At 40.2% G+C, this 17,222-nt stretch overlaps 1 pseudogene; it reads left to right on the top strand.

The window, feature by feature from the left end:
- The first annotated feature begins 2,030 nt into the window (after positions 1 to 2,030).
- On the top strand, positions 2,031 to 3,052 carry LOC133246802 (GTP-binding nuclear protein Ran-like; annotated as a pseudogene).
- Positions 3,053 to 17,222: the final 14,170 nt, after the last annotated feature.

The following is a 17,222-nucleotide window of genomic DNA, read 5'->3' as shown; positions in this document are numbered from 1 at the left end:
AGTCCAGCCCATAGTGGCTATTAAATCAGTGGCAGCCATTATAGCTCAACAACCTCAAATTTTAAACCTGTAGGGCCAATTCCAGAATTCATAAGATTTGGGGTTTTAAAATGGTAATTCTATGTATTATATAGCACCCCCAGGGTCTCTGGAGCAAAACCCTCTAATCAAGTACATTAATACTTCTGCAGTAAAACATATAAATAGTCACAGTAACGGGTTTACGTAAAGACTTTAAATAACTTAATGTCAATGCAGGTGATGATTTGCCACTAAGTGAGTTCAGATCTCTATAAGGTTTTGGCATCAAATGAGTTGTGAACAAATTGTCAGCTTTTAGAGTTCCTTAGATTTCAGTTTCTGATAAAAAGGTTGTGGACTTGAATTAATAATACAAGGTGTTTGTCCTGGGAACTGAAAACCAAGTCACTAGACTCACTGCCTACTCCCAACAATGCATCATTGATCTAACCCTTTACAGAAAAAACTGTGCTTCATTTGACCCATTCGTGTTTTACCTGCTAGCAGAAAACAACGCCCTTTCTAAGTGCGTCAATTGTTCTACCTCTCTCTGGCGAAAGGACTTGGTGTGTAGCAGACAGGCCTCTTGGATGACTGTAACAGTACAGAAATGTATTAAATGGTGCCCTGCTGCTTAACAAGCACTAATACAACTCTGAAACATGCCTAATTATAACCATGGTGTGTCAGGCACAAGGCTGAGTTCCTTGGAAATTCTATCCACTTTAAAGAGCATAGAGTACACCCTTAGTTATTAGTCCTTTTAAAGTATTACGTTCTGGCTACTGTTGCTTGATTATATACACTGTGGACTTTGACCAAGCTCCTTCTACTATTGAATGGCTGATTAAAAAAAAAAAAGTTTAAAAAAGGTAGAATAAAAACTATAAATTTAATCTAGAGTCTTCAGATTTCTTACATTTATTGCTGAACTTAAGATATTTACTATCAATTAATTGACTTATTTAAAATAATACACTGTAGAAATCTTCATGTTAGGCTAAAAATATTTTTAGTATAACTTATTAGAGCAATAAGAGGTATTTTTAGTACAATGTCAAAAATGCCCTAGAGCTTTAGAATTGAAAGCATATGTACATAACTTCTGCATGTTTGGCATGAAATGTAATTTTTAAGAAATACATGGGATGTGAAACACTTAATGCAGAATAGTATTTATTCCTGTAGGAAAGGGAATGCCATCTTCAAAAATTACATAGGCACCTACATAGGTATTGATAAATAAAATTTTATTCTTTGAACTGGATTCAAGGTAAGTGGGTATTTATTATTATTTATATTTTTGAATGCCTGAAATATTTCATGATAAATATACATGTACAGTTTGCATTAATTTTTCTAAGCTAGGGCAAAATAAGCACAAAATATGCTTCTATGTCAAATATCTTGAGAATGATGAACTATTTACTATTTAGCCAAACTTTTATGGATTTGCTTCTTGATATTTCTTCATGCTCAGCATTCTTTGTAGGAATTAGTTGGCAGATAAAAGGGAAGGCCTGCAAATAAAGTGTCTGTGGAAAATGATCCCATTTTGAATATGAAGTGTGACACTTTATTCTTAGAGGGAGGTTGAAAGCCACTGTGATCACACTCCTGCCCCTTCAGTCGCCTCTGGCATTTCCCCTCTAGCCTTACCTTTGTATGTTGCAGAAGTTGGTCATTTGTCTTGCCATCTGCATTTTTGGTTCTGTGCTTCCTTTCTCATGGAAACTATTGAAAATAAGGCATCATTATTACACGAAAGAGGCCTTTCCCAGAATCCCAGTCTTTCTCCCATAAAAGTTTATATGCAAAAAAAGCCAGAGTCCACATTAGTCAGCCTTAACAAGATGTGGGAACCTAATCATGGTTCTGTTTGGTATGCAGAAAAATCTTCTTGGAAGCAAATGCTAAACAAACATATATGAAAGTGCTTATTTAGCACTATTTACACAAACTTTTTACATTTAACATTCTCATATTAAAATTTTGGGGGGCAGGAATTGTGCTTCCGCCATCTTTCCAGCCCTCAGTCAGACGGGCGCGGAAACGCTTCTGGAAGTAACATTGCGATGGCTGCCCTAAGAGAACCCCAAGTTCAGTTCAAACTTGTTTTGGTTGGTGATGGTGGTACTGGAAAAAACTACATTCGTGAAGCGTTATCTGACTGGTGAATTTGAGAAGAAGTATGTAGTTACCTTGGGTGTTGAGGTCCATCCTCTTGTGTTCCATATCAACAGAGGACCTATCAAGTTCAATGTATGGGATACAGCTGATCAGGAGAAATTTGGTGGACTGAGAGGTGACTATTAGATACAAGCTCAGTGTGCCATTATAATATTTGATGTAACATCAAGAGTTACTTACAAGAATGTGCCTAACTGGCATAGAGATCTAGTACGAGTGTGTGAGAATATCCCAATTGTGTTGTGTGGCAACAAAGTGGATATTAAAGACAGAAAGGTTAAGGCAAAGTCAATTGTCTTCCACTGAAAGAAGAATCTTCAGTACTATGACATTTCTGCCAAAAGTAACTACAGCTTTGAAAAGCCCTTCCCTGGCTTGCTAGAAAACTGATTGGAGACCCTAACTTGGAGTTTGTCGCCATGCCTGCTCTTGCCCTGCCAGAGGTGGTCATGGATCCAGCCTTGGCAGCACAGTAGGAGCACGATTTAGAGGTTGCTCAGATGACTGCTCTCCCGGATGAAGATGATGACCTGTGAGAAAGTGAAGCTGGGGCCCAGCGTCGGAAGTCGAGTTTTATAGGCAACTGTCCTGTGACATCAGTGGTGCAGCGTGTTTGCCACTTTATAACATAGCTACGCAGAACACGTGCTTAATCTTTGGATGCTGAAGGAGATGGATGGGCTTTGGAGTGAATGTTGGAGTTTAAAAAAAAAATAGCTTCAGTTTTTGGAACCTGCATATTTAGGTGTTTTGGAACACAGTTCTTTCCTCCTTGAGTTTCAAATACAAGACTGCTATAGTCACATGACAGTATTGAGAGGGGGAATCTTGTTTATTTCTGTCATTCCCATTCCTTTTCATTTAGAATCAGAATAAAGTTGTATTTCAAATATCTAAAAAATAAATAAATAAAATTTGAGGGGAGTGGGAGGGAAGTTCAAGAGGGAGGGAATATGTATACTTAATGCTGATTCATGTTGTTGTATGGCAGAAACCAACACAGCATCGAAAGGCAACTATCTTCCAATTAAAAAATAAAATTTTGTTTTCCTTTTAGATACTGTCCCAGTAGCTATATAACAGTCTGTTATGAGTATAGTTCAGATAAGAAAACTCTTTAATATCATGTACATATGGGTTGGGCTTCCCTGGTAGCTCAGCAGTAAAGAATTTGCCTGCCAAGGCAGGAGATGTGGGTTTGATCCCTGGGTTGGGAAGATTCTCTGGAGAAGGAAATGGCAACCTATTCCAGTATTCTTGCCTGGAAAACTCCATGGACAGAGGAGCCTGGCGTGCCTACAGTCTATGGGGTTGCAAAGAGTTGGACACAGCTTACTGACTTAACAAAACAACAGTTCAGTCAGTTCAGTTCAGTTCAGTCACTCAGTCGTGTCTGACTCTTTGAGACTCCATGAATCGCAGCACGCCAGGCCTCCCTGTCCATCACCAACTCCTGGAGTTCACTCAAACTCATGTCCATCGAGTCGGTGATGCCATCCAGCCATCTCATCCTTTGTTGTCCCCTTCTCCTCCTGCCCCCAATCCCTGCCAGCATCAGAGTCTTTTCCAATGAGTCAACTCTTCGCATGAGGTGGCCAAAGTACTGGAGTTTCAGCTTTAGCATCATTCCTTCCAAAGAACACCCAGGGCTGATCTCCTTTAGAATGATCTTTAGTTGGATCTCCTTGCAGTCCAAGGGACTCTCAAGAGTCTTCTCCAACACCCCAGTTCAAAAGCATCAATTCTTCAGTGCTTAGCTTTCTTCAACAGTTATGTTTGCAATAAGATTGTTCTTAGAATCTTGGGAAAGTATGTTTATTTTTCCAAAGAGCAATATGCTAAACTGGAAATCCTCAAACAAGCTCATGCTTTTCAAAATCTGTTGCTTAGTGAAAAGGACATCTAGGTTCTGTTGCTGGCGTTTACCCTCTGCCTGTGGGCTGGTCTTTGTGGAATGAACAGCTTTAAGGCCTGCTGACTTAGTAGCTATTTCTCCTCTCAACCTTAAAAGAGATGTGGAGAATACCAGGAGGGGAGCCAAGGAAGAACAAGAAGTCAAAGACTGCCAAGAGTGCCCGAAAGACACTGTTGTCATATTAAACAGAGCAAAAGGAATTAGGAGCATGGATCCTGCAAGTTCTTTGTGGTTTGGGGAATGAAGCCAGGACTCTGGTTTTCTCAGTTCTGTGGACTGTAGCCTGGTCAGTTTCATATGAGTGTGCATGCCTAGTCCTGAGAAGCATGGGTCTACAGCTATCAGGAGCCGAGAGTAAATTCTGCTCTATATACTATGCTGCTCTAAATTTGGCTCTAAATACTGCTACTATATAAGCAATCCAAAATTATTCTCTTCAAAGCATGGGGTGGTTACATTATCTCCAGGAAAAAGAGGCTCCATGTTCCATAGGGGAAAGCCCTTCTGAGGAAATGACATTTGAGCAGAGACTGGCATAAATCAAGGAAGTTTGTTATGTGGCTATCTAGAAGAACAACATTCCTGGCAGAGGTAACAGCACATACAAAGTATATTCTGAGACAGAAGTACATTTACCTCATTTGTTTACTTTTTATTATGGAAAATTTTAAGCATATACAAAAGTAAATAGAATTGCTTAATGAACCCCACGTATCTATCACCCTGCTTCTATACCTCCAATCAATTTATTAGTCTCCCTCCACATATTGGATTATTTGAAAGCAAATCCAAGACATCAGATAAATATTCAGTATGGATTTATAAAGGTGCAAACACTTTACTTTGACTTGATGCTACATCATTACCACACAAAAATTATCAACAATTCCTTAATATCATCCAGTATTCACTAGTGTTCAATTTCCCCATACTGGCTCATATATATTTTTGCTAATTGGTTTGTTAAAGTCAATTTTTAAATGAGGTGATCTGGAATGTCTAAGAATAGCAAGGAGGATAGTGTAGCTGGAAAGAATAGAACCCAATAAACAGCAAGTCTCGGCCCATTAAAGTAAGTGAGAGAAGGTGAGCAGAGGTTAGTTACCAGGAGGAAATGAACAGGCTGATCCTGGCTGGCAGGGGTGCACAAGCTTCTGTTTGCGCTTGCCCGGTTTGCCTAGTTCCAGAAGAAGCCAACTAGAAGATGAGATGCCCCACCCCTGAGGTCCTTGAATTCTTTGTTCTCAGACACTCCTCAAAGTGTCCAGACTGGAGAGAACACCAACTTTTGTGCTCAGCACTAAACTGGGAACCTTTCTACACCAGCTCTTAATTCTCACAATAACCCTGCAAGATACGAATTCTTACTTGTAAAACATGAAACTAAGGCTCAGAGAGGTCAAGTGTCTGGTATGGTGTAGAGAACAGAATTGAGCACTGGCCCTGTGGCTCCAAAGCTGGTCTTTGCTTTCTGATATTCTGTATTATATATGGATTTGTTTATTGTCTGTATCCTCCCCAACCAGAATATAAGCTCCGTAAGGGCAAGGATCTTGTCTATTTTATTCACTGTGATCTTCCTGGGCCTAGAGAAAGTACCTTGAGTATAGGAAAAATACCTGGCACGTAGGAGAGATTAAAAATATTAATTCAATGAGTAAAGTACATGTTATATACCTTGAATCTCACGGGAAATGCTTTTACAAGGATTAACTCTACAAATTTCAGGGTCTTCGTGGTGCAATATGAGACTTCCCACTTTTTCTCTACTTCTTCATTTCTTGCTACATCCACAGCACTGGGATGGCTTGGAATGTCATCACGGATGGACAAGGTGAAGAAAGCTCTGAATTGATCCCAAATGCGATATTATTTTATACCTACTAGACTGGTAAAAAAGAAGGTCTGAAAACATCAAATGTTAGTGAGGATGTGGATTAACAGGAATTCTTATATGCCACCAGTGAGAATATGCATTGATACAGTCACTTTGAAAAAGTTTGGTACTAGCCTCTAAAATTGAACTTGCTCATACTCTGAGACTCAACAGTTCCAACTCCCACCCTGGCACTCCCAGACCTTATTTCTAGAGAACCCATAACTATTACCAACTGACACATTTACAGCAGCCTGGTTCACAATGGCAAAAAAATAAATAAAATTTAAAACTCATTAAGGAACGCAAATGTCCAAGGATTTTAGAGTGAATTCATAAGCTTTGCTATCATCAAGGAACAATACAGATGGATCTTTGAAACACATTCTTGGGTTTAAAAAAAAAGAGTAAACAAATGAAGTTATAGAAGATTAATTCAATATGATATTTTAATAAAAAACAAAATGATACACAATTTAAAGATACATGCATATGTACCACAACTACTTTGTTGTTGTTGTGAGTTTTACTTTATTTAAAATTTTTTTATTTTATATTGGCTACTGCTGCTGCTGCTAAGTCGCTTCAGTTGGGTCCGACTCTGTGCGACACCGTAGATGGCAGCCCACCAGGCTCCTCTGTCCCTGGGATTCTCCAGGCAAGAATACTGGAGTGGGTTGCCATTTCCTTCTCCAATGCATGCATGCATGCTAAGTCACTTCAGTCGTGTCTGACTCTGTGTGATCCCTATGGACAGCAGCCCACCAGGCTCCTCTGTCCACAGGATTCTCTAGGCAGGAATACTGGAGTGGGTTGCCATTTCCTTCTCCAATTTTATATTGGAATATAGCCAATTAACAATGTTGTAATAGTTTCAGGTGTACAGCAAAGCAACTCAGCCATACCACAACTACTTTTTAAGCATAGAAAAAATAAAACACAAAAATTGAAGATGGTGGCTATCTCTGAAGAGGAGACAGATGAAAGAGGTTGGAGAGGAACATATGAGTCGATGCAAAAAAACCCACCCAATAATGTTTTAGTTCTTAAGTTTGGGTGGTGTGTTCATCACTGCTTATGAAAATACTTCACATTTCAAATCTTAGATATAAATGATGTGACTTCTTTTCTATGTATTGGCTATCAAATAAGTGCAAAATCAAGCCAGCCAGGCCAGGATGGAGCTGTGTGTGAAGGCACTGTCTGTCATCCTCACAGCCATCTGCTGGCTGCTGTGAGGGGCGTACTTGGAGCATCTGGAAGCTGTTATTTACTGCACCATGGGTGCCAAGAGGTGAGGTGAATCTCATAAGTGACAAAGAAAACATTCACTCGAACTTGGAACTCCCAAGTACACATCCAGTAATTGCGCACCAGAGAGAAGACTTCATTCAGAGAAAGTGTAATTTATTTGTATTTAAACATTCCTTTACTGTTTGACAATGTGGTGATCCCACTGAGAGGTACCAGAAATTCAAATGCGTTCTTTTATAAACACTTTTCTTCATGCCCATCGTGTTGTATAAAGCTGCTAAAGATCACGCCTTTAGATTCGCTTAGGCTCTTCTCCACATACAAGGAGGTACACAAATGCTCAACTGCACATGTGGAATTAATGTGTCTGATAACACTTGGCCTCATATGAGAAAAGTCACTAATTTCATCACTCTTTCTAGAAGTTTCAGGAGTCCTGGCAGCTCTTGCAATATATAAATGGGGTAACTTCATTTATTCTAATTAAGTGTCAGAAATGAAAATCAAAAACACACATTAAGACTTTTCCTTTAATAAGGAATGTTAACAACATGTGACCTTAGCTGTGTGACAAAGACAGTACTTGTATTGCAGTCTGCGGTGTCAGACTCATGCGGAGAGTATTAAAAGCGCTCTGAAAAGGAAATTTCTTCATTATTTTTAATGATAAGTTTTAGACAAGAAAAATCTATAACTAGGCTTACTTTCTTCCTAATGAAGATTTATAAATCACCCGGAAGATATAATCAATGTAAATAAGCTAGTCATTTAGACACTTTGGTTTTTTGGTTTATATTTATAATGAAAGTGTCTTTATCACATGAGCCAGACAGTTGCTAAATGTCTACCTTACTTTCATCAGATAAGACACAGTGTCAGTCATTGCTCTAGGCTACAAGGCAATTTTCTTACAAAATTAAAAATAGCTTTTGATTAACCAATTAAATAAGGCTGTGTGTGTTTGTTAGTCGCTCAGTCGTGTCCAACTCTTTGCAACCCCATGGACTGTAGCCCACCAGGCTCCTCTGTCCATGGAATTCTCCAGGCAAGAATACTGGAGTGGGTAGCCATTCCCCTCTCCAGAAATAAGGCTGTGTGTATATGTAGATTATACACACCACATATATGGACTTCCCAGTTGGTGATAAATTGCTGGACTTGTGCAACCAGCCCTGCTCAGCTCTCTAACTTTATAATGTAGCTCTGAGCCTAGGAAATGATAAACTCTGACATCCCCTGTCTCTATCTGTTCCTTAAGCTGGTTAAAACTGAGACCAACTACTTATGTGCATTTGGAGAAACCCAAAGGGCCTGCATCTTTGAAGTCAGGGACATAGTCCTATTCATCCTGGTATGTTTAGCACCTCAGAACTTGGCCTCAGATTAGTGCTTAATTAGCAATAGTTCCTATATTTATCACCTCAATTATTAGGTAGAAACCAATAAAAGAAGGACCAAATACTGTGTATTCATGTGTATTTTTAAAATTACATTTAAAAATGCTGGACAGACATAATCAAATACAATATATTGTATTGGAACTTGGCTCAAAAAAAAACAAAAAGAGGTTAAAAAAAGGCATTCTTGGGATATTTGGGGAAATCTGAATGGGGCCAGATATACGAGGATACTGTGGCATTATTATTTATTTTCTTAGTTGCTTAAAACTAACTTTCATATATTCAGCAAACACACACACACACAAAGCAAATATAACAAAATATTACTAACTGGTGAATCTGGGTGAATGGTATGCAAGTATTCATTTTAGTATCCTTTTAACTTTACTATATGTTTGAAATTGTTCATAATAAAAAGTTGGGAAGTTTTTTAAATTTCAGAGGGATATTCCACCAACACCTGAAATTAATGCTATGTCAACTATTAAAAAAAAATCACACACACACAAATACATCATCTGTCAGTGTTCTTGTTGTTCTTCAGTTGCTAAGTTGTGTCTGACTCTTGGCGACCCCAAGGACTGCAGCATGCCAGGCTTCTTTGTCCTTTACTATCTCCCTGAGTTTGCTCACACCCGTGTCCACTGAGTTGGTGATGCCATCCAACCATCTCATCATTATCTGTCACCCCCTTCTCCTCCTGCCCTCAATCTTTCCCAGCATCAGGGTCTTTTCCAATGAGTCAGTGCAAAAGATAGCCAAAGTAGTGGCGTTTCAGCTTCAGCGTCAGTCCTCCTAATGAGTATTCAGGGTTGATTTCCTTCAGGATTGACTGATTTGAACTTTTGTATTCCAAGAGACTCTCAAGAGGCTTCTCCGGCACCACAGTTCAAAAGCATCAATTCTTCAGAGGTCTGCCTCGTTTATGGGTCAACTCTCAGATCCATACGTGACTATTGGAAAAACCATAGCTTTGACTATACAGACCTTAGTTTCCGGTAAAGAAACCAATTCTGGTTAATTTAGGAAAAAGGTCTTTATGAAAAAGATAGTGGGTAGCTTACAGATTTGGGGATGGCTTGAAAATCATAGTATCGCAAATGTCCTGTGAACTCCTCACTCTGTTCCCCTTGGATCTCACGGCTGGTTCTGCCACTGATGCTGCAATGGCTGCCTTGTCTTCCTCTGGAGATAGAATGTAGCTGCCACTAAACTGCTGCCTCTGCTGCACCAAAATGGATTCTGTAAGTATCTGATTGGGGTAACCCATGCCCTGAGCACAAGGGAGTCTGAGAAAGCACAAACCTTCCATCTCAGTGTCTATAGTGGAATGCTTGGACTGCTCCATTAGGTGAGGATTCTCCAGAAATAGTGAGTTGGTTCAGATATTGGTCGGTGAAGAACAATAACAAAAATCAACTGCTTCTGTAGCTGATATAGAAGTCTATGTTATTAAAGGTGAAAGCTACACTGCTTCCCGGTGTGTTAGTCAGTCAGTTATGTCCAGCTTTTTGCAACCCCATGGACTGTATAGCCCACCAGGCTTCTTTGTCCTGGGATTTCCCAGCCAAGAATACTTGAGTGGGTTGTCATTTCTTCCTCCTGGGTATCTTCATGATTCAGGGATCCGACCTGGGTCTCCTGCATTGCAAGCAGATTCTTTACCACCAGGTAAGCTCACACTCTTTCCCAGAGGAAGTCACACACCTTCCCAAAGGAAGTCACAATTCAATATGTATGTAATAAGATCCCACATGCCCTGTGGAACAGCCAAAATGAAAACATCAACCTCTTGAGACTTCCCTCATGGTCCAATGGTTAAGAACCCATCTGCCAATGCAGGGGACATGGGTTTGATCCCTGGTCCAGGAAGATCCCACATGCCATGGAGCAACTAAGCCCTCGTGCCGCAACGACTGAAGCCCACACACCTAGAGCCTGTGCGCCACAACAAGAGAAGTGACTGCGATGAGAAGCCTGAGCACAGCAACTAGAGAGTAGCTCATGCTCTCTGCAACTAGAGAAAAAGATCGCACACAGCAACGAAGGGCCAGCACAAACAAATAAATGTGTGTGCTCAGTCGCTCAGTCGTGTCCAAATCTGTGTGATCCCCATGGACTAGGCTGCCAGGGTCCTCTGTTCATGGAATTTTCCAGGCAAGAATACTGGAGTGGTTTGCCATTTTTTCTACTCTAGGGGATCTTCTCAACCCAGGGATCGAACCTGCATCTCTTACATCTCCAGCATTGGCAGGTGGACAGTTTACCACTAGCTAGCTTCACCTCGGAAACCCTGACAAATAGATAAAATACTAGAAAACCAAAAAACCTCTTAATCAAAAATATCTGAGAATTGAAAACTAAGCTGGGAAATCTTAGGATTATGGTGATCTTATCATGGGATCTTTCAGTGGACTAGTGGGGTTTAAGCATACTCCATGGTGTGAGGAATGAATGGTCAGTGAAGAAGTGGAGGTACAAGGTTAATGAACACATACAGTATGAATATTAGCTCAAAACTCAAGTCTGTAAAAAAAGTGTTGATACATTCTACCAATTCAATTTCTATTGTGAACCTGTCAATGCCAGTTTTGTCAGGATTTTGGAAGATTACTCAGAACTAAAATAGAGCAGGGGATCTTTGGAGACTCAGGAAGTTTAGATGGGCTGGTGGTTTTGACCACCTAGATATACCCTTCCACATTTCTCCAGCCCAGAGAAATCTATGTCTAGATTGGTGGAGGAAGATGCCCCCTGCTCTTCTGCTATTTTATTCCTCTGCTCCTTTTCAAGGCATTTTCCTCCATGGCTTAAATTGTCTTTCCATCTGGAGGCTTGCGATTTCAAAAACAAATAGAAAAATTTTCTTTCTATATCCCTCCCCAAGGCAATAAAACTATAGATTTGATAGGAGGCAAGATTTGGGAAATTGGCAAGTTATAGAAGGAGAAAAATGGGCTTAAAAAATGGGTTAGCATCTCAAATATATTATCTTGTCATACAGATTGGCCTTTAAAGAAGTTAAGTTGGGAATGGAAGAGATAAAATAGGGTGATGGCTGGGAGAAGATAGGGATAAAAGAAGGTTCACCTGGAATGAGTGTAATTGTGATTTTAAAAGCACAAGAGGGTCCCTTATCTAAAGAATCTTCCCTATGGATGCATAAAAACCTGCTATAACATGCTCATTTCTTCATGCTCAAAAGTTTTATTTTGAGAATCTCATACTTGGATTAAGTTTCTCAAAGTCACAGAGATTAATTTATTGACAATCAGGTTTTTTTCCCTGACTAGACTGTTGCCTGAGGGGTGGGGGTTGTTGAGTCTGGGAAGGGTACCTGAAAAGGTGGGGGAAATATGGAAAAAGAAGGATTTAGGAAGGTGAATTTTGTTGACTATCAGTTTGTTAGAACTTGCTACATCACACAAACCAATCACAAAAATCAATTTTCACAATTTACTAATAAAATATAAATCACTTTATAAAGATGTTCAGCATAAATACTTAGCAATAAATTCATTTTTTCCTTTTGTCCTCATGGCAGGATCAGCATGGCCATGGTCTCGTCTGGGAATAAAGTAATTTTTTGTCTAGGAAACCCAATGCTAAATAGCAATAAATCATCATTAATTGGATTCTACAATCTAAACTGTATGTTACAGAAGAAATTCTAACCTTTATGCATCACAATTAACATCAAGTAGCAGTCCAAAACTTCAGTATAACAAAGAGCTATATGGCAATAGCTGGTCAGAACTAAATTAACTCACTGAGGAAGTACTTAGGGAGAAGGAAAAATAATCTAGGTCTATGAAACTAAAGGAAATGTTATAATGGTTGCATTAACCTGTATCCAATCAGTAGAGAGAAACCAGAAAGTGATTTGAACAGAGAAAGTTTATTGTAAATAATTATTAACTATAACAGTGGATCATAGTACTAAGCTAGTGAGGAGTAAGGAGAACTCTAAAGATACTAAGAATAGCAGATATAAGGAGCAGAGACTATGCCCATGACTGAGATACATATTCCAGTAGGAGGATTTTCTGGGCTGAAACCCAGACCTTAGAGAGGCCATGGCTATGGGTCACTAAATGAAGAAGTCCCCCAGAGAATCTCACAGAGAAGACCCTGTGTTACTGAGGAGGTAGAACTTGCTGGAAATTCACCCTCTGGAATGTGCCAGAGATTTACCTTCTGGACATCTATGTCAAACTTGCTGAAAACCAGCCTTCTTCATCTTGCTGGAAATATGCCTTTTGGAACTTGCCAAAATCTGCCCTCTAGGATCAGGGGAAAGTTATTCATGAAGACGTATGTCACTGCAGGCACTCTACCTCCAAATTGCCCAGATGGGAACGCTGGGTGCTGGATGTTACCAGCTCCCATGCACTGGAGGAATCAACTGACAAAACCCCTGCACTGCAGGAGCTGACCGCTGCAAAGTTGAGTGGGCTGCAGAAGCAGGACACTAAAGTCATATGTTCGGAAAGAGCCTGCTGAGAGGGTATATGGGAACGAAAGGCAGACTCCTTTCCTCCTGTAATTCCCCTCTAGGTCTTCCAAATGTCAAAGCTCAAATCATTCCAGCTGGCAATGGAAAAATATTGACAGGGCCTAATAAAACAGGCTGAGAAATAGCTGAGAAAAGAAGAGAAGCTAAAGGCAAATGGGAAAAGGAAAGATATACCCACTTGAATACAGAGTTCCAAAGAATAGCAAGGAGAAATAAGAAAGATTCCTCAGTGATCGATGCAAAGAAATAGAGGAAAACAATAGAATGGGAAAGACTAGAGATCTCTTCAAGAAAATTAGAGATACCAAGGGGACATTTCATGCAAGTATGGGCACAAAAAAGGACAGAAACAGTATGGAGCTAACAGAAGATATTAGGAAGCAGAAGATATTAAGAAGAGGTGGAAAGATTACACAGAAGAACTATACAAAAAATATCTTCACGACCAAGATAATCACGATGGTGTGATCACTCACCTAGAGCCAGACACCCTGGAATGTGAAGTCAAGTGGGCTTTAGGAAGCATCACTATGAACAAAGCTAGTGGAGGTGATGGAATTCCAGTTGAGCTATTTCAAATCCTAAAAGATGATGCTATGAAAGTGCTGCACTCAATATGCCAGCAAATTTGGAAAACTCAGCAGTGGCCACAGGACTGGAAAAGGTCAGTTTTCATTCCAATCCCAAAGAAAGGCAATGCCAAAGAATGCTCAAACTACCACACAATTGCACTCATCTCACACGCTAGTAAAGAAATGCTCAAAATTCTCCAAGCCAGGCTTCAGCAATACGTGAACCATGAACTTCCAGATGTTCGAGCTGGATTTAGAAAAGGCAGAGGAACCAGAGATCAAATTGCCAACATTCGCTGGATCATTGAAAAAGCAGGAGAGCTCCAGAAAAACATCTATTTCTGCTTTATTGACTATGCCAAAGCCTTTGACTGTGTGGATCACAATAAACTGTGGACAATTCTGAAAGAGATGGGAACACCAGACCACCTGACCTGCCTCCTGAGAAATCTGTATGCAGGTCAGGAAGCAACAGTTAGAACTGGACATGGAACAACAGACAGGTTCCAAAGAGGAAAAGGAGTACGTCAAGGCTGTATATTGTCCCCCTGCTTATTTAACTTACATGCAGAGTACATCATGAGAAACGCTGGACTGGAAGAAGCACAAGCTGGAATCAAGATTGCCAGGAGAAATATCAATAACCTTGATATTCAGATGACACCACCCTTATGGCAGAAAGTAAAGAAGAACTAAAGAGCCTCTTGATGAAAGTGAATGAGGAGAGTGAAAAAGTTGGCTTAAAGCTCAACATTCAGAAAACGAAGATCATGGCATCTGGTCCCACCACTTCATGGGAAATAGATGGGGAAACAGTGGAAACAGTGTCAGACTTTATTTTTCTGGGCTCCAAAATCACTGCAGATGGTGAATGCAGTCATGAAATTAAAAGACACTAACCCCTTGGAAGGAAAGTTATGACTAAACTAGATAGCATATTAAAAAGCAGAGACATTACTTTGCCAAGAAAGGTCCATCTAGTCAAGGCTATGGTTTTTCCAGTAGTCATATATGGATGTGAGAGTTGGAGTATATAGAAAACTGAGCACCAAAGAATTGATGCTTTTGAACTGTGGTGTTGGAGAAGACTCTTGAGAGTCCTTTGGACTGCAAGGAGATCCAATCAGTCCATCCTAAAGGACATCAGTCCTCGGTGTTCATTGGAAGGACTGATGTTGAAGCTGAAACTCCAGTACTTTGGCCACCTGATGCAAAGAGCTGTCTCACTGGAAAAACCCTGATGCTGGGAAAGATTGAGGGCAGGAGAAGAAGGGGACGATAGAGGATGAGATGGTTGGATGGCATCACCAACTCAATGGACATGAGTTTGAGTAAACTCCGGGAGTTAGTGATGGACAGGGAGGCCTGGCATGCTGTGGTTCATGGGCTTGCAAAGAGTCGGACACGACTGAGCAACTGAACTGAACTGGACTGAATGTATTACAATGAGCATGTAATGAGGCTCAAGGTCTTACTGGAAGTGAAATCTTGTACCATCTTGCACCTATTTGGTTTTAATCACTTTTCATCATGTCCTACGACTATATCATTCTTTTACATGTTGTGTCCTGCCCCCATCCCTCCTGTTTCACTCATTTCAGTTCAGTTCAATTGCTCAGTTATGTCCAACTCTTTGCCAACCCATGGACTGCAGCATGCCAGGCTCCTCTGTCCATCAGCAATTCCCAGAGCTTACTCAAAGTCATGTCCATTGAGTCGGTGATGCCATCCAACCAACTCATCCTCTGTTGTCCCTCTCTCCTCCTGCCTTCAATCTTTCCCAGCATCAGGTTAGATCATTTTCCAGTGAGTCTGTTCTTTGCATCAGGTGGCCAAAATATTGGAGTTTCAGCTTCAACATCAGTCCTTCCAATGAATATTCAGGATTGATTTCCTTTACAATTGACTGGTTTGATCTCCTTGCAGTCCAAGGAACTCTTAAGAGTCTTCTCCAACACCACAGTTTAAAAGCATCAGTTCTTTGGCACTCAGCTTTCTTTATACTCCAACTCTCACATCCATACATGACTACTGGCAAAACCATAGCTTTGATTATATGGACCTTTGTTGGCAAACTAATGCCTCTGCTTTTTAATATGCTGTCTAGGTTCATCATAGCTTTTCTTCCAAGGAGCAAGTGTCTTTTAATTTAATGGCTGTAGTCACCATCTGCAGTGATTTTGGAGCCCCAAAAAATAAAGTTTGTCAGTGTTTCCATTGTTTCCCCATCTTTTTGCCATGAAGTGATGGGACCAGATGCCATGATCTTAGTTTTCTGAATGTTGACCTACAAGCCAGTTTTTCACTCTCCTCTTTCACTTTCATCAAGAGGCTCTTTAGTTCTTCTTCACTTTCTGCCATAAGGGTGGTGTCATCTGAATATCGAGGTTATTGATATTTCTCCTGGCAATCTTGATTCCAGCTTGTGCTTCTTCCAGTCCAGCGTTTCTCATGATGTACTCTGCATGTAAGTTAAATAAGCAGGGGGACAATATACAGCCTTGACGTACTCCTTTTCCTCTTTGGAACCTGTCTGTTGTTCCATGTCCAGTTCTAACTGTTGCTTCCTGACCTGCATACAGATTTCTCAGGAGGCAGGTCAGGTAGTCTGGTATTCCCACCTCTTTCAGAATTGTCCACAGTTTATTGTGATCCACACAGTCAAAGGCTTTGGCATAGTCAATAAAGCAGAAATAGATGTTTTTCTGGAGCTCTCCTGCTTTTTCAATGATCCAGCGAATGTTGGCAATTTGATCTCTGGTTCCTCTGCCTTTTCTAAATCCAGCTCAAATATCTGGAAGTTCATGGTTCATGTATTGCTGAAGCCTGGCTTGGAGAATTTTGAGCATTTCTTTACTAGCGTGTGAGATGAGTGCAATTGTGCGGTAGTTTGAGCATTCTTTGGCACTGCCTTTCTTTGGGATTGGAATGAAAACTGACCTTTTCCAGTCCTGTGGCCACTGCTGAGTTTTCCAAATTTGCTGGCATATTGAGTGTAGCACTTTCACAGCATCATCTTTTAGGATTTAAAATACCTCAACTGGAATTCCATCACCTCTGCTAGCTTTGTTCGTAGTGATGATTTCTAAGGCCCACTTGACTTCACATTCCAGGAAGTCTGGCTCTAGGAGAGTGATCACAGTTTTGTAATTTTCTGGGTCGTGAAGATCTTTTTTGTACAATTCTTCTGTGTAATCTTTCCACCTCTTCTTAATATCTTCTGCTTCCTAATATCTTCTGTTAGCTCCATAACATTTCTGCCCTTTACTGAGCCCATCTTTGCATGAAATGTCCCCTTGGTATCTCTAATTTTCTTAAAGAGATCTCTAGTCTTTCTCATTCTATTGATTTCCTCTATTTCTTTGCATCGATGGCTGAGGAAGGCTTTCTTATCTCTCTTTTCTATTCTTTGGAACTCTGCATTCAAATGGGTATATCTTTCCTTTTCTCATTTTCTTTTCACTTCTCTTCTTTTCAC

The sequence above is a fragment of the Bos javanicus genome, chromosome 4 (assembly GCF_032452875.1).
Source record: "Bos javanicus breed banteng chromosome 4, ARS-OSU_banteng_1.0, whole genome shotgun sequence".
Lineage (NCBI taxonomy): Eukaryota > Metazoa > Chordata > Mammalia > Artiodactyla > Bovidae > Bos > Bos javanicus.
The sequence above is the reverse complement of the archived record's forward strand: the minus strand, read 5'-3'. Positions and strand labels throughout refer to the sequence as shown.